Source organism: Eubalaena glacialis, chromosome 11, assembly GCF_028564815.1.
Source record: "Eubalaena glacialis isolate mEubGla1 chromosome 11, mEubGla1.1.hap2.+ XY, whole genome shotgun sequence".
Lineage (NCBI taxonomy): Eukaryota > Metazoa > Chordata > Mammalia > Artiodactyla > Balaenidae > Eubalaena > Eubalaena glacialis.
In genome coordinates, this window is record NC_083726.1 from 74,689,449 (window position 1) to 74,716,664 (window position 27,216).

The window sequence follows — 27,216 nt, forward strand, 5'->3', positions numbered from 1 at the left end:
ATCTTTCATTTGGTTAACATTTACTTTATGTATTTTTTTCCATCTTTTCCATTGACCATTCTTTGTCTTTTGTGGACAGTTTAATGCTAGATTTTTTGTAAATCTGATCTGAGTCTTTTGATCATTGAGTTTGAGAAATATATTCTTATTGTCTTTGTTATTGTATGGAGACTTTATTTCTGCCATCTTATTTCATGTTTTTATCCATCATGTTTTCTTAATTCTTCCTCCTTTCCTACCTTCTATTATGTTGACAACTCAGACTTCATTTTTTTGTTTGAAAGTTACAAATTCTATTTTTTCTTTTGTTATCTCTAACTTATTAAGATTCATTATACTTGTTTTTCCCTTGTAATGTATAAAATTTGTATCCCTGTCTTCTCTCTCAACAAGAATCTTAACAGTCTCTCAACTCACTTCTCTACTATGACCTCCCTTCCTTTCATGTTGGAATGTTTTAGAGTTTTTGTTCTATATTTTTTATGCTTATTCTGTTAGCAATAAATTTACTAAGTTATTACTTGCCATTGATTCCCTTATCTCTTTGCTTTGTCTAAATTCATTTTTCTTCTTGTTACAGAACATCCTGCAAGATATTTTCAGAATATCTGTAATTATGTGATTCATTGTCTGAGACTAGTACCTCTTCCTAGGCTATGGATCTGTGGTCACATCTCAGACCATTCTTTTTGTTTCTTCCCCTGTTCATTCAGCAGCTATTTAGTGGTTACTTGTTTTGTAACAGATATTATCCTAGGTCTGAGGAAGGAAACAAAGCCAATAAAAATATCTGCCCTCTGGAGTTTACACAAGGTACAGAAGAGAGGGGTAGAGAACACTAGGGGCCTGGTCAGCAGTCAGTCTCTGGTAAAAGCTCCACACTCCAACAGAGCTCCAGAGCTGCCTTGATGTTACCCTGCTGTTTCTGGATGATACTGAGCAGGAGGTATTCCTTTCTTGTCACATCAGTATGAGTGGGCACGTGATATTTTAATCAGGGAATTCTGGTAGAGAAAAAAGGTCAGTTAGAGAGCCATTCCCAATCCATCCCAAGTCTGTGGCTTTTGACTCTTTCTCTTTAGATTATAACTTTCCCTACCATGTTAGGACAGTTTCTTCCTATTCCCCAGGGTTTCTTGTTTGTGGTTGTTTTTATTGTTATAGCTGTTGTTTTATTTTCTAAGTAAGGTTCTGAAAACCTCAGAGCTCAATATTACCTGTAATAGCTCTGAGATTTGGCTGGGAAAAGAATCCATCAGCCCACGGTAGTTCTTCATCTTGTCCAGAATTGGTAGTCCTCATAGAATTTATTATCATTTATTATTATTATTTACTATTGTTTTGGGATGCAAATGCAAATGGGAATTAATGCCGAGAGAGTTTTCACAGATGATTATCAAACACATTCTTCGGTTAAAAGAGAAAAGCTATGAAATTTAATTATATATGTGGCCTATTAGCCTAGAAATTATCAGAATCTTAGGAGGGTTTTATCTGCTAAACTCCTAGGAGAGCTGACCATTGTGGGAAAAGGGGACTCAGGGGAGAGGCTGAGGATCACTGAGTGACCCTTTTCTACATGGTTTCAGGAGGCTGGACCACCTCCCACTTCCAGCTCATCACAGGAGTCAGGAATGAGTGTTCTCTAGTTAGAGAGTCAGAACCAGTCCTGAATTTCAAAGAAGTGGAGACAGGAATCTCTCTTAAAGAGCAGCTGCAAGTGACCAAGCCATATTGTCCATCTGACAGTGTATTGTCCTGCCTGGCAGTGTGTCTTACACACCTTGATTGAGACCATTCCCTGTTCCTGTCTATGTAGTCCTAATTTTTGGACACACTACCCACTGTCCTTGACTCTTCTTTAAATTTCCAGGTAAAGGACTTTAATATTGGATTTTATCTTAGTTTACAGCTCAGTAATTTCCTTGGTATTCAGAACTTCTCAGACACTATTTCAGGGAAGGGTGCCAACACTGCAGAAGGCAGTGGAAATGGACCTTTGTCTAGTAGTAACTGAAAAAAAAGGGGCGGTGTCAGGGAAGCCTGTGAATTTTGGGTACTGTTCTTACATTGAAACATAATACAAATTGGAGGCTGGAACAAATGCCAAGAAAGGGTAAGGGCTATATTAAACCCCGCATTTAATAAATCCTCTTGTGCTTTTTTCCTTTTATTCCCTAATTTCTATTAAATCTAATTATCACAAAGGGAGACAACAGGATGAGGTAACAGTATCCTAAAACAACAGCAAAACAGGTTATATACCTACAATAATACTTATATTAAGTCACCAAACAGCAAAAGATTTGACTTTAAAATAATGTCAGTAAGTGAAAGAAAGTATCAGAACAACAGTGATGTTCTAAAGGCAGCTCAGTAAATTAAAAGCAGACATTAATAAAAACCAAAATTCTATTGTTGTTTTAAGCTAAATTTAGTCATGTTCTTGCCAAGGCCAAAATTTGAACATATTCACCCTTGCCATGTGCTCTAAATAGAAGCTCATGGAATATTAATGAAATACCAATTCCTATTAAAATGAAAAAGGTTGGGCATTTTGTTCTTCCTTTAATAAGCCAAACTTACTAATTAAACCACTCACACACAATCATGCTCACACACACAGCCCCACCAGGTTGTAGTAGTTTTTCCTGTCAGGAAGTCTTAGTGAATGACAATTTGTTAAACTAAGGATTTGAGTCCTGCAGCTATCAGACGTGTTCTGTGGGTTCCTGAGGTTGTTGATTTTCCTCTGCCATAACAGATGGAGTGCAAGAGAACAGAAGAGAATATCTACCTAACAGGAGGCAAGCATATTAGTATTCCAAATGTATTTATGTATTGAAGCCAGTCAGTGATTATATCTGAAAAAATTACCTCAGACTTACAAAAATATCACCTATAACACATTGGTGGCTTGATAATGGTTGTATCCTTAAAAATAAAATCACTTGACATTTATCCAAGTATTAGCTATACCATATGGGTGGTTAGAGCATAAATACATACTTTCCATAAGTATAGACTAAAAGACCATTTGCCTCAAAGAAATGGTTAAATTATAAAAATATACATATATTTATTTAAATATAGCAATTATTAAAAATTGAAATACTCATGTAATGATAAATATCAATTTCCAGGATTGCTAATGTCATTAATTATTCAGGAAGGAAATGTATATACAATATATGTGACACAGTGGACATTACTGCACAGGGAGACAGGTAATGAGGGTATAGTCCTTCCTCTTCCAGGAGCTCTTGAGAAAGCCACATAACCCTAGTGGATCTAAAGGCCCTCCCTAAAAGGGGAGAAATTGTAGTACCTTAAGTACCCCCAGATAGAATAGTAGGCCAGAACTCCTTCCCTCCTCTTGCATTTGTGTCTGTGTGTGTGTCTCTGTGTGTGTGTGTGTGGTAAAATACCAGAGCTCCTTTTAACTTGCCTTTTATTTCAAACATCTATGATTTATTTATTTATTTATTTTTTACTGTAACCTGGAGTTGTGGCAAGGGAGGGTGGAGAGAGCCAAACATTTATGGATTCCCTATGTATTAGGGAGACATTCTCTATGTTACTTAACCTCCTCAAAAAAAAAAAAAAAAAAACCCTGAAAGGAAAGAAGTAAGAAGAGAACTGGTATTTGTTGAGTACCCACGCTGTACAAATTGCCTACATTTTCTCATTGAATTTTCAATGAAATTCCCTAAGTATTTTTTATTAGCACAATTTGAACAACTTGTACTCAGAAAGATTGAATAAATTGTCTTTGAATATCTCTTTAAAAAGATAAAATAAATTTATTCATAGAGTCAACATTGATTTTTGGGTTTTTTTATGGCTTTGGACATATTATATCAGGACTGTATGAATGTAATGAGTATTCAGCAATATTATAGCAATATGTTGAAGGTTAACACATTCTTCTGAAATATTCATGGTAGGCAAAACAAAGAGCATCAAGTTTTAAAAATTCTTTGGCAAATTTTTTTTGCCACATTATTGACAGATACAGGCTATTCATATTTTGTCATTGGGTAAATTTGTTAGTCCTGTTGTAAATGCCATTCCTCTCATTCTGTAAAACTAATTTCAGAAAAGAAAAGCAAATTTAAAATAGAATTTAGAAATAAGAAGAAATGACTTAAAAGGAATTATATGATTGAGAAATATTATAAATTTAGACCTCACAGCAGTGTATGATAGAAAGATCTTATTATAATCCTTTTATCTTTATTTGAAAATTGATTAGTACAAAATATTAATTTTCTTCCTCTGTCATTAATCTCTATCCTAGAGGTTTCCAAACATGGAAAATATATGTGTGTCACTAGATGTCTTGTGAGTACTACTTGTCTCTACCCCCATGAATTACTCCCTTTTTAATATAGTCATTTAAAAAAAAAAAAACCTCTCTTAATACTTACTAATTTTCACATCTTATCTTGATATAGTCCATCTCTGACTTGTCTGTATCCTTCACTTATAAATAACTGTTCAGGCCCTGTTATCAGCTACACACCTGTTCTGAATTGCCCCATAGAATTTCCTTCCATCTTCTTCATACATACAAAGTCTGTTTTTCTGGTCCTTCCAGATAGCAAACCCATTTTGCTTTTTGCTTTACCCCTGCAGTCAAGGCCTCACAGCAGTTGTGGTGCAAGGAGAAGTACTGATCTGGACATTAGGATGAAAGTGAAGTCAAGGAAACACCTCCTCACTCCCATAAAACTCACCTCTAAAACCACCATCCTGGTATTTTTGCATCCCCAGCATCCACCCCTTGACCTTCATCTCGTTCTCCTCAGCCACACCCTGGTTTTCTTTCCCTTCCCTCCCTCTTTCCTTCTGTCTCCTCTCCTCTCTTTTCCTCCATTAATACAATCTGTTGTGTCAACTCGAGGTTTCTCTTCCTCCTTGTGTTTTGAGGAAAGGAATGCAGCCATATACAGTTTTCCCTTTACCTATAATCCCAAAGCAAGCATATAAGTCTTTGTGGTGGTCTGAGGGGAATTTACTATTAGAAACATTAGGGTGTCCAACAATGGGTAGAAATAACAGGAGAATGTTCACATTTCAAGCTTCACCATTAGAATCTATATCACCTTCATCCAACTTTATCTGTTTTTCTCACTGTTGTTGGAATAAATTGAGAAGAGAAATTTAGGAAGAAAGATGCCCCTCAATCTCCAATCCCTGTAATAGATGGTCTGTACAGTTCTTGTGATTCATAAATTTTGCAGCTCCCCCTTGCTTCCTTTGTGGTTCCCATGTGGCTCCCACCATGGCTCCAACACACTGAAACTTTTGAAGGTGTGGTTATAAAGGTGGAATGATCAGGGAAAGAGAATGGGTAGATTGGGAGTGTAGACTCCAAGGTTCCATTCTCTTTCTAGTACCTAGGGAAGGAGAGAGAGCACTTGAGCTGAAGTAGAGTTAGAATCAGTGGATAAACAATCAGATAGGCAAATACATGTAGAAAAGAAATTACTCCCAGGATGAGCATCTAGCCCAGATACTTTCCAGACCTTTAGAGCTTTCTATTTTACAGGCAGAGAGTTTTCTACAGAAGATTGGTGAGTGAGATGTGCCTGATTCTATTTCCAAGACAACGTGTAGGGGATAGGTAATTTTAGCACTCAAAACTGGATCATTTAACACACTATCCCACTAAAATATCACTCTATGTTATGGATGGGTCCTATATTCTATTAGTATTATATATCAGGTACATTATGGATTTAATAGGGTTTTGTGAGAGGCCAGGGCCTCTAACTTCCTTTTGTTTTATGAGACAACTCATCCTGAGGACCACACAAATAGATTTTTGGAATCTTGTAAACTAGAGATCAGCTTGTAAACTCAGTGAACAAATATTTTCTGTTTCTCAACTGAGAAAATTAAATAAGGAAATCAGCATAATCAATTTAAATTTGCTCACTGTGTTTATAAATAATACAAGTATGTTCTCTTTCAATATTTTATATCTTGATGGATTTTCATGAATATGTAGACATTTTAATGACTAAATACATACCCATACTTGTTAGAGCCAATAAAATAGAATAGCTTTCCTGTTTATAAGATTCATATATTATTTTAATTACCAAGAAAATTGCAAAGGGTTACTAAAATGCAATAACAACAATAAATTAAGCATTAATAGCATATAAATATAATAAGACTTCTATTCATTTACCTTGATTTATGTGTTAATTTGCTTAGTTTCTGCTTAGAAATAGCTCATTGTATACAATGGAGAAATCTAAGAGACAAAAAAAATTGACTTTTCTATTTATAAAAAGAATCAAGTAAATATACATTTTTACTTCCTAATGGACATTGCAAAACAAATTTTATCTTACCTATTTTGTCTTCCCTCATAATGGTTTTGCCTACTTTCATACTTCAAGGAAAAGAGGGGAAAAAACATTAATGCAATCATCTCCACTTTATCAACTTGTAATTTAAAATAATCACAGAAGACATATGAGCCCCCTACGTTTAAGTAGCTCTCACTTTAATAAGAATTTCAGTAATTGATTTAATATTTATTTGGCCTGAATAATGAAAGTGAAATTCTCTGCCACCACTCCATCCTCATCCTCTTGGTTGCCCAGCAACATAGAACAGAGCAGAGACCCAGCAGAACAAAAACAGTCTTAACGATCACAGAAACTGATGAAAAGAAACTATTTCTTCCAGATTAGATAAAACACTGGGGAGAGTTATCTCATGATTTACATATCTAATATGTGCGAGTATGTACATATAAATTTAATCCTCATAAACAGTAGGAGTTGTGACAGTGACCTCTGATGAAATTTAGTTAACAAGCTTTCTTTAGTTATTTAAATAGAGTTTCAGGTAGTAATTTGCCCATAGCCTCAATTTCTTTCCTTAAGATAGAATATGAGAATTGGAGTTATTGCCCTCAGGGATTGAGGACTGGGGGTATAAAAGCCAATAGAAAGGTGTGCCTTGTAAAACGGTCTTAATTGAAAACAAACCACAGTTCTTTATATGTAAGAATTAGAGCTTATCTAACTAACATATGAATTTTATCACAAACAGGTTTGTCTGTAGCAGTAAAGTTGAAGTGTTTTTAGGATTTTGGATGCTTTTCAGATTATAAGAATCTTTTTAATCAGCTGTTTGTTTTCACTTGAGAAGTAAAATTATAAATATGTTAAAGCCAGATATAATTTAACCTAACAGAAACTATTATTCATCACAGCCAAAGACATATTGATAAAAAAATTTCAAAGAATATCTCATCTATGAGAGGTAATGGAATGAGTTACCCACGGGGGTAAGGAAATTTTTTAAGAGAGTATTTTCATATAATAAAAGACTAGTGCCATATGAGCGTCTGTTTGAATTTGGAGCAGACCTTTTCTCTTTAGGTTAAAAGGATATACACAATTGCTTCCTGAGGTTTCTCGAGCTCTGTGATTCTGCAGTATACTTTAGAATATTAATATTTATAGGTATTAGGTGTCTTAAAGATAGCATTCTAAATTAAAATCAGCAATATTTGTAAGACAAAATGAGGAAAATTCACTCATATATGTTTACTGTACTTTGATTCAAAATGCCTTATTTACTTAGAGATAGTATTGTAAATAAGAAACGGGGCAAGATGCCACAAAATGAAGCAACTCTTCTATAAACTTAATTAAAATCATGATGATACATTCAGCCTTGAGTTTCGTTTTATTTTCAGCTAGTCATCTGCAGCCTTGCTTCCCACAGAGGGAGACTGCCAGTCTCACAACACACTGTGCAGCTTGGATGAACAGTATTACAGGCTGCTTATGAGCATATTACATCTGGGATCTGTGGAGAGCAGCCAGAGCAGCAAGACAGCAATGCTGAATGCAGGGTATTTTCTAGGTAGATTTCCTAGCCACCTAAATGCTCATCACTTTTCTTCAATACAATGTTCAGAATGCAGTAAAAAACAAAATATATTTCCATTTTAACTGTTGTTCCTGGTAAGATCAGCAGGTTACTCTGATTTTAAAATTTTGATTTTAAAATTGTTCATATGATCATAAGCCCTTTGCTATGGGCATATTTGTGTTCTTCAAGTTAATTTAGTGACTTTGTAGCTGAAGTGGTAAACTAGTTTTAGCTCCGGCAACTGAAGCAGCCATTCTACTGCTGACACTTGGTTAGTTTGCCTAAACTGTATGTCTGTGTCAGAAAGTGTGATGCCTTTTATGTGTCTATGAACATGTGCACATACATTCAAAGGATAGCAACACAACAAAAAGAGAGTGTGGAAGATCCATTAGTTCAGGGGCATGGCAGGTTTACATCTTGGGAGGTAGGTATTCATCCAAAAAATATGTTTTAAAGAAGTATGAAGGGCTAAGAACTCTGGATACAAAAATAAATAGAGCATTGCCCTGATCTCCAGTGGTTTGTAGTCTAGTTTACTTGGCTGCAGCAGAGCAGGGCATATAAAGAAAGGCTGGAGCTTGAAATGAGGTCCATCCTTCTATCAGAAGAGGGCAAATGGTAGGACATTGAATTCATCTGCAATATCTATGATGTCCAGTGTAGCAAACAAGTCTCCACAGCATGTGGTGGGCAGCAGTTGGAGGAGTATCCAACTCGAAGTCTTGAAATATCCTAAAAGAAAGATAGCATGCAGGGAAGAGTCAACATAGCAGGTCTAAGACTGCTATCCTTAGGAACACTGGCTTTTAAGGTTGGCCTTTGGCTGGTGTTTGGGAACTTGAATGATAAAGTTTCCTAGACTGATTTAAAACTTTCTCTAAATGGCAGGTGTGGCTCACTGTGTACTATGTCTAAACTATTTTTACAATGTGTTTTATACTGAATATCCATTTTCCCTCAGAGAGTCTGGAAATTTTGTACATGCTACAAAAAAAAATTTAAAGCAAATAACTATTTCTATCATTCGTTTTTAAAGAACCAAGGAAATATAGAAAATATAAAAAACAAACAGCTGCAATTCAGGGAGTAAATAAAGGAATGACACAGGCCTTAAATTTAACAGCCTCCAAAGCCACCTGCACTGCATCATCAGTTAGGGAGCTCTGTTACAAGGGCAAGATCCTCCAGCCTATGTGACTGTCCCCCAATAAAATACCCTGGGCACTCATTCTTTAATGATCTTCCCTGGTAGACATTTCACAGGTGCTGTGACAACTCATTACTGAAGAAATTAAGTATGTCCTGTGTAACTAAACTGGTAGACTCTTGGAAGTTTGCACCTGGTTTCCTAAAGATTTCACTCTAATAGGCCTTTCCCTTGCTGATTTTTACCATTGTAATCATAAATATAACAACTTCTTGGTTCTGTGAGACTGTCCACTGAATCATTGAGACTGAGGATGGTTGTAGGGACCCCCCCCAACAAAGGCAGAATCTGAATTTCAAACTAATATGTAACAGCAGGAGATCTGATGGATAGCAGTATCTTATTTATTGTCTATAAGTCCAAATATGAGACTCCAAGAGATATTGGTCCAGTTTGAAGTACCTTTTCTTCACTTCCTCTGACAATATAAGAGGCATTCAGTCTACCCTGTTTTTTCCACCTCCATGCCCATTAGTGTTGAGTGATGGGAAACTTAAGCTAAATTGGAATTTATTGATTCTCATAACTGAACAATTCTGGGATAGAACTTGTTTCGGTTTGATGCTCAGCTCAAATGACACTTTCTTCTATGATCAGGGACAAGACAAATATGCCCACTATCACCACTCCTATTTAACATAATACTAGAAGTTTTAGCCAGCACAATCAGGCAAGAAAAAGAAATAAAAGCTATCCAAATTGGAAAAGAAGAAGTAAAATGGTTTCTGTTTGCAGATGACATAATATTACATATATTAAAAAAATCCCAAAAAGTCCAACAAAAACTGCTAGAACTAATAGACAAATTCAATAAAATTGCAGAACACAAAATGAACATACAAAAATAAGTAGCATTTCTATACACTAAAAATGAATTATCTGAAAAATAAATAAATAAAACAATTCTGTTTACAGTAGCATCAAAAAGAATAAAAAACTTAGGAATAAATTTAACCAAGGAGGTGAAAGATATACCGAAATCTCTGAGTATACTGAAAACTCTAAGACATTGGTGAAAGATATTGAAGAAGACACAAATAAATAGAAAGATAGCTTGTGTTTATGAATTGGAAGAATTAATGTTGTTAAGATATTCATACTTTCCAAAGTCATCTATGGATTCAATTCATTCCCTATCAAGATTCCAATGGCATTTTTTTACAAAATTATAAAAACAACCATAAAATTTGTATGGAACAACAAAAGACCCTGAATAGCCAAAGCAATCTTGAGAAAGAAGAACAAAGCTGAAGGCATCACACGTCTTGATTTCAAAATATATTACAAAGCTATAGTAATCAAAACAATATGGTACGGGCATAAAAACAGACACAGAACAATGGAGCAGAATAGAGATTCCAGGAACAAACCCATACATATATAGTCAACTTATACTTGACAAGGGAGCCAAGAATACTTACTGAAGAAAAGGTAGTCTCTTCAATAAATACTGCTGGAAAAACTGGGTATTTACATGCAAAATAATGAAAGAATACCTAACTTACACCACTCACAGAAATTAGCTCAAAGTTGGTTAAAAACTTACATGTAAGACCTGAAACCATAAAAATCCTAGAAGAAAACATGAGGAAAAAGCTCCTTGATGCTGGTGTTGGCAATGATTTTGTGGATATGACACCAAAAGCACAAGCAACAAAAAACAAAAACAAAAATAAACAAGAATGGTTATATCAAACTGAAAGTCTTCTGCAAAGCAAAAGAAATGATCAACAAAAAGAAAAGGCAACCTATGGAACAGGAGAAGAAAATATTTTCAAACTATACATCTGATAAGGCCTTAATATCCAAAATTTATAAGGAACTCATACAACTCAATAGCAAAAAAAAAAAATAATCTGATTAAAAAATAGGCAAAGGAGTTGAATAGACATTTTCCAAAGAAGATATACAAATGGCCTACAGTTACATGAAAAGACACTCAACATCACTTATCATCAAAGAAATCCAAATCAAAACCACCATGAGATATTGCATTACACTGTTATGAAGGCTATTATTAAAAACACAAGAGATAACAAGTGTTGGCAAGGATGTGGAGAAAAGGGAACCCTTGTACACTGTTGATGGGAATGTAGGTTGGTACACCCACTGAGGAAAACAGTATGGCATTTCCTCAAGAAATTAAAAATAGGACCAGCATATGATCTAGCAATTTCATTTCTGGGTATATTTCCAAAGGAGATGAAATATCTCTAAGAGATGTGTACACTCTCATGTTCATTGCAGCATTATCTGCAATAGCCAAGACAAGGAAATAGCCTAAGTGTTGGTCAACAGATAAATGGTTAAAGAAAATTACATATATATATATATATATTCAAACACTAATGTATATATATATACACACACACTCTTATGCACACATATACAGTAGGATATTATTCAGCCTTAAATTAGAAAGAAATCCTGTCATTTGCAACAGTGTGGCTGAACCTTGAGGACATTATGCTAAGTGAAATAAGTCAGAGAAAGACAAATACTACATGATCTCACATATATGTGGAATCTAAAAAACCAAACTTCCAGTTATAAGATAAGTACATTCTGGGGATGTAATGTACAACAAGGTGACCATAGTTAACAATACTGTATTGTATATTTGAAAGTTGCTAAGAGAATAGGTCTTGAAATTTCTCACCACACACACACACAATTGTAACTATGTAAGGTGAAGGATGTGTTAACTAACCAATATATTCATATATCAAATTTTTAAAATCCCTGGTACACATGATAAATTTTATAACTGTGTCTTCAATATTTTTGTGCCTTTTGAAAAAATTCTGCCCAAAGTAGCTAATCTATCCAATACACTTTTTTGATTAAAGGGCTGATCACACAGATCAGTCTGAAATCCTTTTTTTGTATTCCAGTTAAGTTCCATACCTAGATTAATGAGATGAATGCCATATTTCAGGTTCAGAATATTATTCAGACTTTCTCTAAGTAATTGAGCCTATGCCTATCATATCAATTTAGATTTTTAGCCTATTTTTCCACCTAGATTGGCTAACTGGATTCAAATTAAGTTAATTACTGGATTCCTATGGCCTTTTAATTCTGTCTCTTGTCTACTAAGCACAGTAATTTAACTTTCCATCCCCTTGAAGAAAGGAAATTAGTTTTTTATGAACAAATGTTTCCCAGAATGTGGTCAACCTTTTGTATGCAACTCAATAGGGAATAAGATGCAGAATAAGACATTGAATTCTTAAGGGAATTCATTTCCCAGTTGCTTATTTCTTTTGAGTTTGAACATGAAACTGCTGTGTCAGTCATCTCATTCACAGTAGATAACTAAAATTACATAAATTATGTAAATGTAACATTATATAAATCCCATTATATTTTATTCTTTCTATTAGCCTATAAGGTAAATGAAGATGACTCTATGGGATACATGAGTTACAAGGCAGTGCAAGAAAATGGTAACCTGTGCCTCTGACATGCTAAGCCTAATTTAGACACATTTTTTCTAGGGTTCACTTTGGTACAAAAAAGAATATTTCTTCTCTCTTATGATTTTAATTTAAGTACACCTGGCAGAGCTTAAAAACAACATAGATCTTCTATGGTGTGTACCAAGGATATACCACTGTTTAATTCATTACAAGCAGGATAAACAGAGCATTGAAATAATACTGCACACTGGTAGGGGGAGAAAAGGACACATTTCAGTTTAAAAATAGTTCTCTCTCATGTGCATACGCACATTTTTTTCACTCATTTGTTTTCCTTCTCAGCCTCCTTTTTCTTCCGTCTTTCATTTTATACACAAAGATGAAGAATGTGTTGAATATCCTATACAGCAAAGTCACACCATTTATACATTTAACTTGTTCATGCTGAAAGAGAATAATCCAAGAGATATAAATTGTGTGGGTGACTAAAGTTCCAGTCCATGAACATATGTCCCAGATTGAGCAGTAAATGGGAAATTACAATCTGCTGTTTTCTCATGATGTCTCAATTACCTGTATATCTAATAATGTGAATATAATGCTGACTTGTGTGGGAATCCTTAATTTAAAGATACATATGTTTCATATAAAATACACCTAAGGACAAGTCAGCTATTATACTTTGCCTGGGGTCTAGCTAAGGAAATAGTAATCTGTTCGGTGATAGAGGAAAAAAACCTGAATACAACATGGAGCTCTTTATTTTATTTTTTTTAACGTCTTTATTGGAGTATAAAGTGAATCAGCTATACATGAACATATATCCCCATATCTCCTCCGTCTTACAACTCCCTCCTACCCTTTCTATCCACCCTTCTAGGTGGACACAAAGCCCCAAGCTGATCTCCCTGTACTGTGTGGCTGCTTCCCACTAGCTATCTATTTTACATTTGGTAGTGTATATATGTCCATGCCACTCCCTCACTTTGTCCCAGCTTACACTTCCCCCCTCCCCATGTCCTCAAGTCCATTCTCTACGTCTGCATCTTTATTCCTGTCCTGGCCCTAGGTTCTTCAGAACAATTTTTTTTTTTTTTTTTTAGATTCCATATATATGTGTTAGCATACGGTATTTGTTTTTCTCTTTCTGACTTACTTGTATGACAGTCTCTAAGACCATCCACCTCACTACAAATAACTCAATTTCGTTTCTTTTTATGGCTGAGTAATATTCCATTGTATATATATGCCACACCTTCTTTATCTATTCATCTGTCAATGGACACTTAGGTTGCTTCCATGTTCTGGCTATCATAAATAGAGCTGCATTGAACATTGTGGTACATGACTCTTTGAATTATGGTTTTCTCAGGTTATATGCCCAGTAGTGGGATTGCTGGGTCGTACGGTAGTTCTATTTTTAGTTTTTTAAGGAACCTCCATACTGTTCTCCATAGTGGCTGTATCAATTTACATTCCCACCAACAGTGCAAGAGTGTTCCCTTTTCTCCACACCCTCTCCAGCATTTACTGTTTGTAGATTTTTTGATGATGGCCATTCTGACTGGTGTGAGGTGATACCTCATTGTAGTTTTGATTTGCATTTCTCTAATGATCAGTGATGTTGAGCATCCTTTCATGTGTTTGTTGGTAGTCTGTATATCTTCTTTGGAGAAATGTCTATTTAGATCTTTTGCCCATTTTTGGATTGGGTTGTTTGTTTTTTTGATATTGAGCTGTATGAGTTGCCTGTATATTTTGGAGATTAATCATTTGTCTAGTTGCTTTGTTTGCAAATATTTTCTCCCATTTTGAGGGTTGTCTTTTCATCTTGTTTATGGTTTCCTTTGCTGTGCAAAAGCTTTTAAGTTTCATTAGGTCCCATTTGTTTATTTTTGTTTTTATTTCCATTTCTCTAGGAAGTGGGTCAAAAAGGATCTTGCTGTGATGTATGTCATAGAGTGTTCTGCCTATGTTTCCCTCTAAGAGTTTTATCATGTCTGGCCTTACATTTAGGTCTTTAATCCATTTTGAGTTTATTTTTGTGTATGGTGTTACAGAGTGTTCTAGTTTCATTCTTTTACATGTAGCTGTCCAGTTTTCCCAGCACCACTTATTGAAGAGGCTGTCTTTTCTCCATTATATATTCTTGCCTCCTTTATCAAAGATAAGGTGACCATATGTGTATGCATTTATCTCTGGGCTTTCTATCCTGTTCCATTGATCTATATTCCTGTTTTTGTGCCAGTACCATATTGTCTTGATTACTGTAGATTTGTAGTATAGTCTGAAGTGAGGGAGCCTGATTCCTCCAGCTCCGTTTTTCTTTCTCAAAATTGCTTTGGCTATTCAAGGTCTTCTGTGTTTCCATACAAATTGTGAAATTTTTTGTTCTAGTTCTGTGAAAATGCCATTGGTAGTTTGAGAGGGATTGCACTGAATCTGTAGATTGCTTTGGGTAGTATGGTCATTTTCATAATGTTGACTCTTCCAATCCAAGAACATGGTATATCTCTCCATCTGTTTGTATCATCTTTAATTTCTTTCATCAGTGTCTTATAGTTTTCTGCATACAGGTCTTTTGTCTCCTTAGGTAGGTTTATTCCTAGATATTTTATCCTTTTTGTTACCATAGTAAAGGGGAGTGTTTCCTTAATTTCTCTTTCAGATTTTTCATCATTAGTGTATAGGAATGCAAGAGATTTCAGTGCATTAATTTTATATCCTACTACTTTATCAAATTCATTGATTATATCTAGTAGTTTCCTGGTAGCAGCTTTGGGATTCTCTATGTATAGTATCATGGCATCTGAAAACAGTGACAGCTTTACTTTTTCTTTTCTGATTTGTATTCCTTTTATTTCTTCTTCTTCTCTGATTGCTGTGGCTAAAACTTCCAAAACTATGTTGAGTAATAGTGGTGAGAGTGGACAACCTTGTCTTGTTCCTGATCTTAGTGACAATGGTTTCAGTTTTTCACCATTGAGAACGATGTTGGCTGTGGGTTTGTCATATATGGCCTTCATTATGTTGAGATAAGTTCCCTCTATGCCTACTTTCTGGAGGGTTTTTATCATAAATCGGTGTTGAATTTTGTCGAAAGATTTTTCTGCATCTATTGACATGATCATATAGTTTTTGTCCTACACTTTGTTAATATGGTGTATCACGTTGATTGATTTGCGTATATTGAAGAATCCTTGCATTCCTGGGATAAATCCCACTTGATCATGGTTTATGATCCTTTTAATGTGCTGTTGGATTCTGTTTGTTAGTATTTTGTTGAGGATTGTTGCATCTATGTTCATCAGTGATATTGAACTTTAGTTTTCTTTTTCTGTGGCATCTTTTTCTGGTTTTGGTATCAGGGTGATGGTGACCTCGTAGAATGAGTTTGGGAGTGTTCCTCCCTCTGCTATATTTTGGAAGAGTTCGAGAAGGATAGGTCTTGGCTCTTCTCTAAATGTTTGATAGAATTTGCCTGTGAAGCCGTCTAGTCCTGGGCTTTTTTTTTGTTGGAAGATTTTTAATCACCGTTTCAATTTCAGTGCTTGTCATTGGTCTGTTTATATTTTCTGTTTCTTCCTGGTTCAGTTTTGGAAGGTTGTGCTTTTCTAAGAATTTGTCCATTTCTCCCAGGTTGTCCATTTTATTGGTATATAGTTGCTTGTAGTCATCTCACATGATTCTTTGTATTTCTGCAGTGTCAGTTGTTACTTCTCCTTTTTCATTTCTAATCCTATTGATTTGAGCCTTCTCCCTTTTTCTCTTGATGAACTTGCTAATGGTTTATCAATTTTGTTTATCTTCTCAGAGAACCAACTTTTAGTTTTATTGATCTTAGCTATTGTTTTCTTCATTTCTCTTTCATTTATTTCTGATCTGATCTTTATGATTTCTTTCCTTCTGCTAACTTTGGAGGTTTTTTGTTCTTCTTTCTCTAATTGCGTTAGGTGTAAGGGTAGGTTGTTTATTTGAGATGTTTCTTGTTTCTTCAGGTAGGATTCTATTGCTATCAACTTCCCTCTTAGAACTGCTTTTGCTGCATCCCATAGGTTTGGGGTCATCGTGTTTTCATTGTCATTTGTTTCTAGGTATTTTTTGATTTCCTCCCTGATTTCTTCAGTGATTTCTTAGTTATTTGGTAATGTATTGTTTAGCCTTCATGTGTTTATACTTTTTACAGATTTTTTCCTGTAATTCATATCTAGTCTCATAGCGTTGTGGTCAGAAGAGATACTTGATACGATTTCAGTTTTCTTAGTTTTACCAAGGCTTGATTTGTGACCCAAGATATGATCTATCCTGGAGAATGTTCCATGAGCACTTGAGAAGAAAGTGTATTCTGTTGTTTTTGGAGGAAATGTCCTATGAATATCAATTAAGTCCATCTTGTTTAATGTATCATTTAAAGCCTCGGTTTCCTTATTCATTTTCATTTTGGATGATCTGTCCATTGGTGAAAGTGGGGTGTTAAAGTCCCCTACTATGATTGTGTTACTGTTGATTTCCCCTTTTATGGCTGTTAGCATTTGCCTTAAATATTGAGGTGCTCCTATGTTGGGTGCATAAATATTTACAATTGTTATATCTTCTTATTGGATTTATCCCTTGATCATTATGTAATGTCCTTCTTTGTCTCTTGTAATAGTCTTTATTTTAAAGTCTATTTTGTCTGATATGAGAATTGCTACTCCAGCTGTCTTTTGCTTTCCATTTGCATGGAATATCTTTTTCCATACCCTCACTTTCAGTCTGTATGTGTCCCTAGGTCTAAAGTGAGTCCCTTGTAGACAGCATATATACAGGTCTTATTTTTTGTATCCATTCAGCCAGTCTCTGTCTTTTGCTTGGAGCATTTAATCCATTTACATTTAAGATAGTTATCGATATGTGTGTTCCTATTACCATTTTCTTAATTGTTTCGGGTTTGTTATTGTAAGTCTTTTCCTTCTCTTGTGTTTCCTGCCTAGAGAAGTTCCTTTAGCATTTGTTGTAAAGCTGGTTTGGTGGTGCTGAATTCTCTTAGCTTCTCTTGTCTGTAAAGGTTTTAATTTCTCTGTCAAATCTGAATGAGATCCTTGCTGGATAGAGCAATCTTTGTTGTAGGTTTTCCCCTTTCATCACTTTAAATATGTCCTGCCACTCCCTTCTGGCTTGAAGAGTTTCTGCTGAAAGATCAGCTGTTAACCTTATGGGGATACCCTTGTATGTTACTTGTTGTTTTCCCCTTGCTGCTTTTAATATTTTTTCTTTGTGTTTAATTTTTGATAGTTTGATTAATATGTGTCTTGGCATGTTTCTCCTTGGATTTATCCTGTATGGGAGTCTCTGTGCTTCCTGGACTTGATTGACTATTTCCTTTCCCATATTAGGGAAGTTTTCAACTATAATCTCTTCAAATATTTTCTGAGTCCCTTTCTTTTTCTCTTCTTCCTCTGGGACCCCTATAATTCAAATGTTGGTGCATCTATTGTTGTCCCAGAGGACTCTGAGACTGTTCTCAATTCTTTCCATTGTTTTTTCTTTATTCTGCTCAGAAGTAGTTATTTCCACTATTTTATCTTCCAGGTCACTTATCCATTCTTCTGCCTCAGTTATTCTGCTATTGATTCCTTCTAAATAATTTTTAATTTCATTTATTGTGTTTATCATTGTTTGTTTGTTGTTTAGTTCTTCTAGGTCCTTGTTAAACATTTCTTGTATTTTCTCCATTCTATTTTCAAGATTTTGGATCATCTTTACTATCATTACTCTGAATTCTTTTTCAGGTAGACTGCCTATTTCCTCTTCATTTGTTTGGTCTGGTGGGTTTTTACCTTGCTCCTTCATCTGCTGTGTGTTTCTCTGTCTTCTCATTTTTCTTAACGTACTGTGTTTGGAGTCTCCTTTCTGCAGGCTGCAGGTTCATAGTTCCCATTGTTTTTGGTGTCTGCCCCCAGCGGGTTAGTTTGGTTCATTGGGTTGTGTAGGCTTCCTGGTGGAGGGACTAGTGCTTGTGTTCTGGCGGATGTGGCTGGATCTTGTCTTTCTGGTGGGCAGGACCACTTTGTTTTGGGGTATCTGTGAACTTATTATTATTTTAGGCAGGCTCTCTGCTAATGCGTGGTGTTGTGTTCCTGTCTTGCTAGTTGTTTGTCATAGGGTGTCCATCACTGTAGCTTGCTGGTCATTGAGTGGAGCTGGGTCTTAGTGTTAAGATGGAGATCTCTGAAAGAGCTTTTGCCATTTGATATTACGTGGGGCCAGGAGGTCTCTGGTGGACCAATGTCCTGAACTCAGCTCTCCTTCCTCAGAGACTCAGTCCTGACACCCGGCTGGAGCATCAAGACTCTGTCAGCCACATGGCTCTTTCCTGATATTATATTCTTCTTGAGGGCCAGCACTTGCTCATCTCTGTATCTCCAATGCTTGAAAAATAGCTGATACCTCTTAAATGTCTTGAAAAGACATCATAGAGACTTGAGGTGTAGGTCTGCCTCCTCAGTTCTTCATGGCCGGCCAGTTAGCTGTGCTTTCCCTGTTCTCAGTTTGTCAAGTCAGAGAGTCCAGGTAAGATGCTAAATGCACAAAATAATCCACCTTGCTAACTCTGAAGGGCTGCTAAATCCACAGGAAGCAACATGGAGCTCTTGAGGGGCAGAATGTGGTATGTCAATCTTCAAAGGGACATACAAATACTATTTACTGTATTTTAAGGGTAAAACAAAGGATTTTGAAAGAAAATTATGAGACCTTTAGAGCCTAATCATCTCCACTGTATCATCACCATCACCATTATCTCTTCACCCTAATTATATAGGCATAGGGTTTGTAAGCCTTATCTAATATTTTCAAAAGAGCTTTGTCTTTCATTGGTTCTTTTCCGTGAAGTAATTTGATAATAGTTATCGCAGTCTGAAAAGGAGACATTTGACCCATTAAATTCAATTCTAGAATTTTTTCCTAAGGGAATATTCCTGAATATTGAAAAACATATGTACAAATATGTTCACCGCAGGGCTTTTTCAAGAACAAAAATAGGAACAAAAACCTAAACTTTCAACAATGACGAACTGTTTAATAATTCCACCTCAATATAACGGTGTACTAGTAAGTCATTAGTAATAACAAATGATGTCTATAAAGTGTTTACCATGTGCCAGGCACATAATAAAATTACATGTATTAATGTAGTATAATTCTTAACAGCCATTAGATTTTGTCTAAAATATTATATTTGTATATATTTAGTTTATATATGCATGGATATATTTTGTGATTTATGAATATATTTGTACACGAAAACTTTTAGGAGACTATAACAAAAATGTAAATAACAATATAGGTGAAATAGGTTAGAATGATTTCTTTTGTTGAAGTATTTTTAATATACAAAATTATATTTCAGGTGTACAGCATAGTGATTCAGTAATTTTACAGATTATACTCCATTAAGTTATTACAAGATAATGGATATAATTCCCTGTGCTATACAATATATCCTTGTTGCTTATCTATTTTGTAAATAGTACTTTGTATCTCTTAATCCCATACCCCTAATTTGCCCTCCCCTTTTGCTCTCCCATTTGGTAACCAATAGTTTGTTTTCTATATCTGCGAGTCAGTTTTTGTTTTACAAATACATTCACTTGTATTACTTTTTAAAATTCCACATAAATGATAACACACTGTATTTGTCTTTCTCTATCTGACTTATTTCACTAAGTATAATATTTTCTATATCCATCCACATTGCTGCAAATGCCAGAGTTTCACTCTTTTTTATGACGAATATCTATTGTATGTATATATGCCACACTTCTTTATCCATTCATCTGTTCATGGGCACTTGGATTGTTTCCATGTTTTGGCTAGTGTAAATAGTGCTACTGTGAACATTGGAGTGCATGTATATTTTCGACTTACTGTTTTTGTTTTTTCTGGTTTTATACCCACAAGTGGAATTGCTTGTGTCATATGGCAGTTTTCTTTTAGTTTTCTGAGGAACCTCCATACTGTTTTTCACAGTGGCTTCACCAATTTACATTCCCACCAGCAGTGTACAAGGGTTCACTTTTCTCCACATCCTCTCTGACATTTGTTATCTGTAGACTTTTTGATAGCCATTCTGACAGTTGTGAGGTGATACTTCATTATTGTTTTGATTTGCATTTCTCTAATAATTAACAATGTTGAGCATCTTTTCATGTGTTTGTTAGCCATCTGTATATCTTTGAAAAAATATCTATTCAGGTCTTGTGCCAATTTTTTGATTGGGTTGTTTGGTTTTTTGTTGTGTAGTTGTATGAGCTGTTTATATATTTTGGATATTAACCCCTTATCAGTCATGTCATTTACAAATATTTTCTCTCATTCCATGGGCTGTCTTTTCATTTTGTCTATGGTTTCCAGTGCTATGCAAAAGCTTTTAATTCAGGCCTACTTATTTAGTTTTGCTTTTATTTCCTTTACCTTAGGAGACAAGTCCCAAAAAAATTGCTACAATTTATATCAAAGAGGGTTCTGCCTCTGTTCTCTTTTAGGAATTTTATGGTGTCAGATCTTACATTTAAGTTTTTAATCCATTCTGAGTTTACTTTTGTATATGGTGTGAGGAAGCATTCTAATCTCATTCTTTTACATGTAGCTGTCCAGTTTTCTCAGCACCACTTGTTGAAGAGACTGTGTTTCCTCCATTGTATATTCTTGCCTACTTCATCAGAGATTAATTGACCATAGGTGTGTGGATTTATTTCTGGGCTTTCTATTTCATTCCATTCATCTATGGGTCTGGTTTTGTACCAGTTCCTTGCTATTTTTGATTTTTTTTTAATCGAGGCACAGTTGATGTACAATATTATATAAGTTTCAGGTGTACAACATAGTGATTCACAATTTTTAAAGGTTATACTTCATTTATAGTTATTATAAACTATTGGCTATATACCCTGTGTTATAAAATATATCCTTGTAGCTTATTTATTTTATACATAGTGGTACAAACTCTCCTAATTGTAGTTTGTACCTCTTAATCCCCTACCCCTATACTGCCCCTCCCCACTTCCCTCTCCCCCCAGGTAACCACTAGTTTGTTCTCTGTATCTGTGAGTCTGTTTCTTTATTGTTATATTCACTAGTTTTTTTTTTTAGATTCCACATGTAAGTGATAACATACAATATTTGTCTGTCTCCATCTCCATTATTTCCTTAAACATAATACCCTCCAAGTCCATCCATGTTGTTGCAAATGGCAAAATTTCATTCTTTTTTATGACTAATATTCTATTGTGTATGTATAAGATTCCACATACATATAAATGATATAATATATATATACCACTTATTGAAGAGACTGTCTATTCTTCGTTGTATATTCTTGCCTACTTTGTCATAGATTAATTGGCCATAAGTATGTGGGTTTATTTCTGGGCTCTCTATTCTGTTCCATTGGTCCATTTATCTGTTTTTGTGCCACTACAATGCTATTTTAATTACCAAAGATTTGTAGTATATTCTGAAGTCTGGGAGCATGATACCTCCAGCTTTGTTCTTTTTTCTCAAGAATGCTTTGACAATTCGAGATCTTTTGTGGTTTCATATGCATTTTAGGATTACGTATTCTAGTTCTGTGAAAGATTTCATGGGTGTTTTGATACAGATTCCACTAAATCTGCCGATTGTTTTTAGTTAGTGTGGTCATTTTAACAATGTTAATACTTTCAATCTGATAGCACAGGATATCTTTCCATTTCTTTGTATCATCTTCAAATTTTTTTATCAATGTTTTATACTTTTCAATATATAGGTCTTTCAACTCCTAGCCTAAATTTATTCCTAGGTATTGATACGATTTTAAGCTGGATTGCTTTTTTTTTTCACCCTCTCTTTCTGATATTTCATTACTAGAGTCTAGAAAAGCAACAGATTTTTGTATACACCTTTAGTATCCTGCAACTTTGCTGAGTTCATTTATTAATTCTAATAGTTTTAAGGTCAAGACTTTATGGTTTTCTTTATAAAATATCTTGCTGTTAGCAAATAGTGATAGTTTTACTTCTTCCCTTCCAATTTGGATGTATTTTATTTCTTTTTCTTGTCTGATTTCCATGGCTAGGACTTCCAACCCTATCTTAAATAAAAGTGATGAGAGTGGGTATCCTTGTTTTATTCATAATTTAGAGGAAAGACTTTCAGCTTTTCACAGTTGAGTGTGATGTTAGCTGTGGGTTTGGCATAAATGGCCATTATTATGTTACAGTATGTTCCCATTTGTGTCATGAGTGGATGTTGCCTTTTGTCAAATACTTTTTCTCCATCTTTTGACATGATCATGTGAATTTTATTCTTCCTTTTGTTAATGTGGTGTGTCACATTGATTTATCTGCAAATATTGAGCCATCCTTGTGACCCTGAAATAAATTTAACTTGAACATGGTGTATGATCCTTTTTATGTGTTGTTGATTCAGTTAGCTAATATTTTGTTGAGTATTTTTACATCTATATTCATAAAAGATATTGGTCCTTAATTTTCTTTTTTATTTTCTTCTTTTTTTTTTTTTTTTTGTAGTGTCTTTGTCTGGTTGTGTTAGCAGGGTAACGGTGGCCTCGTGGAATAAACTTAAGTGTGTTCCCTCCTCTTCAGTTTTTTGGAACAGATTGAAAAGGATTGGTATTAGTTCTTCTTTTTGTGTTTGGTAGAATTCCCCTGTGAAGCCAACCAGTCCTGGGCTTTTGTTTGCTGGGAGGTTTTCTGTTTTGTTTTGTTTTCCTTTCCTTTGTCTTTTTTTTTTTTTTTAATTGAAGTATTGCTTTGTTTTTTTACAGTGTTGCATTAGTTTCAGGTTTACAGCAAAGTGTTTTGGTTTTCAGATTCTTTTCCATTTAGGTTATTACAAGATATCGAATACATATCGAATTCCCTATGCTATATCCTTGTTGTTTATCTATTTTTTGTTTATCTATTTTTTATATAGTAGTGTATATCTGTTAATTCCAAACTCCTAATTTCTCCTTCCCACACCCCTTGCTCTCCTCTTTGGTAACCATATGTTTGTTTTCTATGTCTATGAGTCTACTTCTGTTTTATAAATAAGTTTATGTCTCATTTTTTTGGATTACACATATAAGTGACATTATATAATTTTTGTCTTTCTCTATCTGACTTACTTCACTTAGTATGATAATCTTTAGGTCCATCCCTGTTGCTGCAGATAGCATTATTTTATTCTTTTTTATCACTGAGTAATATTCCATTATATATATATGCTGGGAGGTTTTTTTATTACAAATTTAATTTTACTACTACTGATGGTTTCATTCAGATTATCTCTTTCTTCTTGATTCAGTCTTGGCAGGTTGTATGTTTCTAGAAATTTATCCATTTCTTCTAGGTTGTCCAATTTGTTAGCATATATCTTTCATAGTACTCTCATGATTTTTTTTTATCTCTGTGGTATTTGTTGTTATTGCTCCTCTTTCATTACTTATTTTGTTTATTTGCATCCTCTCTATTTTCTTCTTGGTGAGCCTGTCTAAACGTTTATCAAAAACCAGCTCTTGATCTTTCCTATTGTTTTTTTTTTAATCTCTATTCTATTTATCTCCTCTCTGATCTTTATTATTTCCTTCCTTCTGCAGACTTTGGGCTTTGTTTGTTCTTCTTTTTCTAATTCCTTCAGGTGCTAAGTTAGGTTGTTTGTTTGAGATTTTTCTTGTTTGTTGAGAAAGGACTGTATTGCTATAAAGTTCCTTCTTGGAACTGCTTTGCTGTATCCCATAGATTTTGAAGTGTTGTGTTTGCATTTTCATTTTCTCGAGGTATTTTCTGATTTCCTCTTTGATTTCGTCATTGACCTGTTGGATTTTAGTAGCATATTGTTCAGTTTCCACATGTTTTTTCTTCTCCCATTTTTCTTTTTCTAATTGATTTTTAGTTTCATACCATTGTGGTTAGAAAAAATGTATGATATAATTTCTATCCCCTTAAATTTGTTGAGACTTTTTTGTGGCCTAGCATGTGATCTATCCTGGAGAATGATCCATGTACACTTGAAAAGAATGTGTATTCTGCTGTTTATGGATATAATGTCCCATAGACATTAATCTTTTAAGTCCAGCTGGTCTCTTGGGTCATTTATAATCACTGTTGCATTATTCATTTTCTGTATGGATGATCTGTTCATTGATGTCTATGTGGTGTTAAAGTTCCCTAATATTATTGAACTGTTGTTAATTTCTCCCCTTAGGTCTGTTAGTATTTGTTTATAATATTTAGATGCTTTTGTAGGGGGTGCAAATATGTTAACAAATGTAATATCCTCTTCTTGTTTTGATCCCTTTGTCATTATATAAAGCCCTTCTTTGTCTTTTGTTATAGCCTTTGTATAAGGCTATTTTTTTGTATATGAGTTTTGCTACCCCTGCTCTCTATTCATTTCTATTTTCAGGAATTATCTTGTTCCATCCTCTCACTTTCAGTCTGTATGTATTTTTAGTCCTGAAGTGAGTCTCTTGTAGGAAGCATATGGATGTCTTGTTATTTTATCCAAACAGCCACCCAGTGACTTTTGATCAGAGCATTTAGTCCATTGACATTTAAAGTAACTATTGGACGAAAAGACAACCCTCAGAATGGGAGAAAATGTTTTCAAATGAAGCAACTGACAAAGGATTAATCTACAAAATTTACAGGCAGCTCATGCAGCTCAATATCAAAAAAAAAAAAAAAACCCAATCCAAAAATAGGCCGAAGACCTAAATAGACATTTCTCCAAAGAAGAGATACAAATTGCCAACAAACACATGAAAGGATGCTCAACATCACTAATCATTAGAGAAATGCAAATCAAAACTACAGTGAGGTATCACCTCACACCAGTCAGAATGGCCATCATCAAAACATCTACAAACAGTAAATGCTGGAGAAGGTGTGGAGAAAAGGGAACCCTCTTGCACTGTTGGTGGGAATGTAAATTGATACAGCCACTATGGAGAACAGTATGGAGGTTCCTTAAAAAACTAAAAATAGAACTACCATATGACACAGCAATCCCACTACTGGGTATATACCCTGAGAAAACCATGATTCAAAAAGAGTCATGTACCACAGTGTTCATTGCAGCTCTATTTACAATAGCCAGGACATGGAAGCAACCTAAGTGTCCATTGACAGATGAATGGATAAAGAAGATGTGGCACATATATACAATGGAATATTACTCAGCCATAAAAAGAAACGAAATTGAGTTACTTGTAGTGAGGTGGAAGGACCTAGAGACTGTCATACAGAGTTAAATAAGTCAGAAAGAGAAAAACAAATACCGTATGTTAACACATATATATGGAATCTAAAAAAAAAAAAAAAAAAGGTTCTGAAGAACCTAGGGGAAGGACAGGAATAAAGGTGCAGATGTAGAGAATGGACTTGAGGACACAGGGAGGGGGAAGGGTAAGCTGGGACGAAGTGAGAGAGTGGCATGGACATATATACACTGCCAAATGAAAATAGATAGCTAGTGGGAAGCAGCCACATAGCACAGGGAGATCAGCTCGGTGCTTTGTGACCACCTAGAGGGGTGGGATAGTGAGTGGAAGGGAGATGCAAGAGGGAAGAGATATGGGGATATATGTATATGTATAGCTGATTCACTTTGTTATAAAGCAGAAACTAACACACCATTGTAAGACAATTATACTCCAATAAAGATGTTAATAAATAAAGTTATTGGTAGGTATGTACTTATCATCATTTTATAACTTTTCTAGTTGTGTTTATAGTTCTTTTCTGTTTCTGTTCATTTCTTCTTCTTTTTGCTTCTTCACTTGTGGTTTGATGATTTTCTCTAGTAGTATGCTTGTGTTCATTTCTTTTTTGTGTTTTGTGTATCTATTTTAGGTTTTTTGATTTGTGGTTACCGTGGGGTTCATATATGTTGACCTATAATTATATCTACTTGTTTTAAACTGGTAGTCATTTATGTTCAAACATATTCTAAAAGATCTACATTTTTTACTCCCTTCTCCCACATTTTGTGTTTCTGATGTTATATTTTACATCTTTATGGTTATCCCTTAACTGTTTACTGTAGTTATTGTTTCTTTTACAGTTTTTTGTCTTTTAATCTATGCCCTGGCTTACTTAATTTGTTGGTCCTCAATTCTTAATATATATTTTCCTTTCTTTGTGGAATTTTCCCTTTCCTATAGATTCATACTTCCTTTCCATTTAGAGAAGGCTCTTCTACATTTTTCTTAGGGTAGGTTTAGTATTGATGAATTCTTTTAGTTTGTCCTTGTCTGAGAAGTTCTTTATCTCCCCTCCTGTTCTAAATGATAATCTTGCTTGGTAGAGTATCCTAGGTTGCAGGATTTTTGCCTTAACACTTTGAATATATTATGCCACTACCTTCTGGCCTGAAAAGTTTCTGCAGAGAAATCAACTGATAGTCTCATAGGGATCCCTGTGTATGTGTCTTTTTTTTTTTTTCTATTGCTGCCTTTAGAATTCTCTCTTTATATTTAACTTTTGCTATGTTAATTCTGATGTGTCTTAGAGTGGGTCTGTTTGAGTTCATCTAGTTTGGGACCCTCTGAGCTTCCTGTACCTGGATATCTGTTTCTTTCTTCAGGTTTAGGAAGTTATCAGCCATAATTTCCTCAAATACCTTTTCTATCCCCTTCCTTTTCTCTTCTCC

At 34.7% G+C, this 27,216-nt stretch overlaps 1 protein-coding gene across 1 annotated transcript in view; it reads left to right on the forward strand.

Annotated features, from left to right (window-relative positions):
* The window catches only part of SLC2A13 (solute carrier family 2 member 13), a 450,793-nt gene that overhangs the window by 274,569 nt on the left and 149,008 nt on the right, over positions 1-27,216 (forward strand). The gene's annotated exons all lie outside the window — the stretch shown is intronic.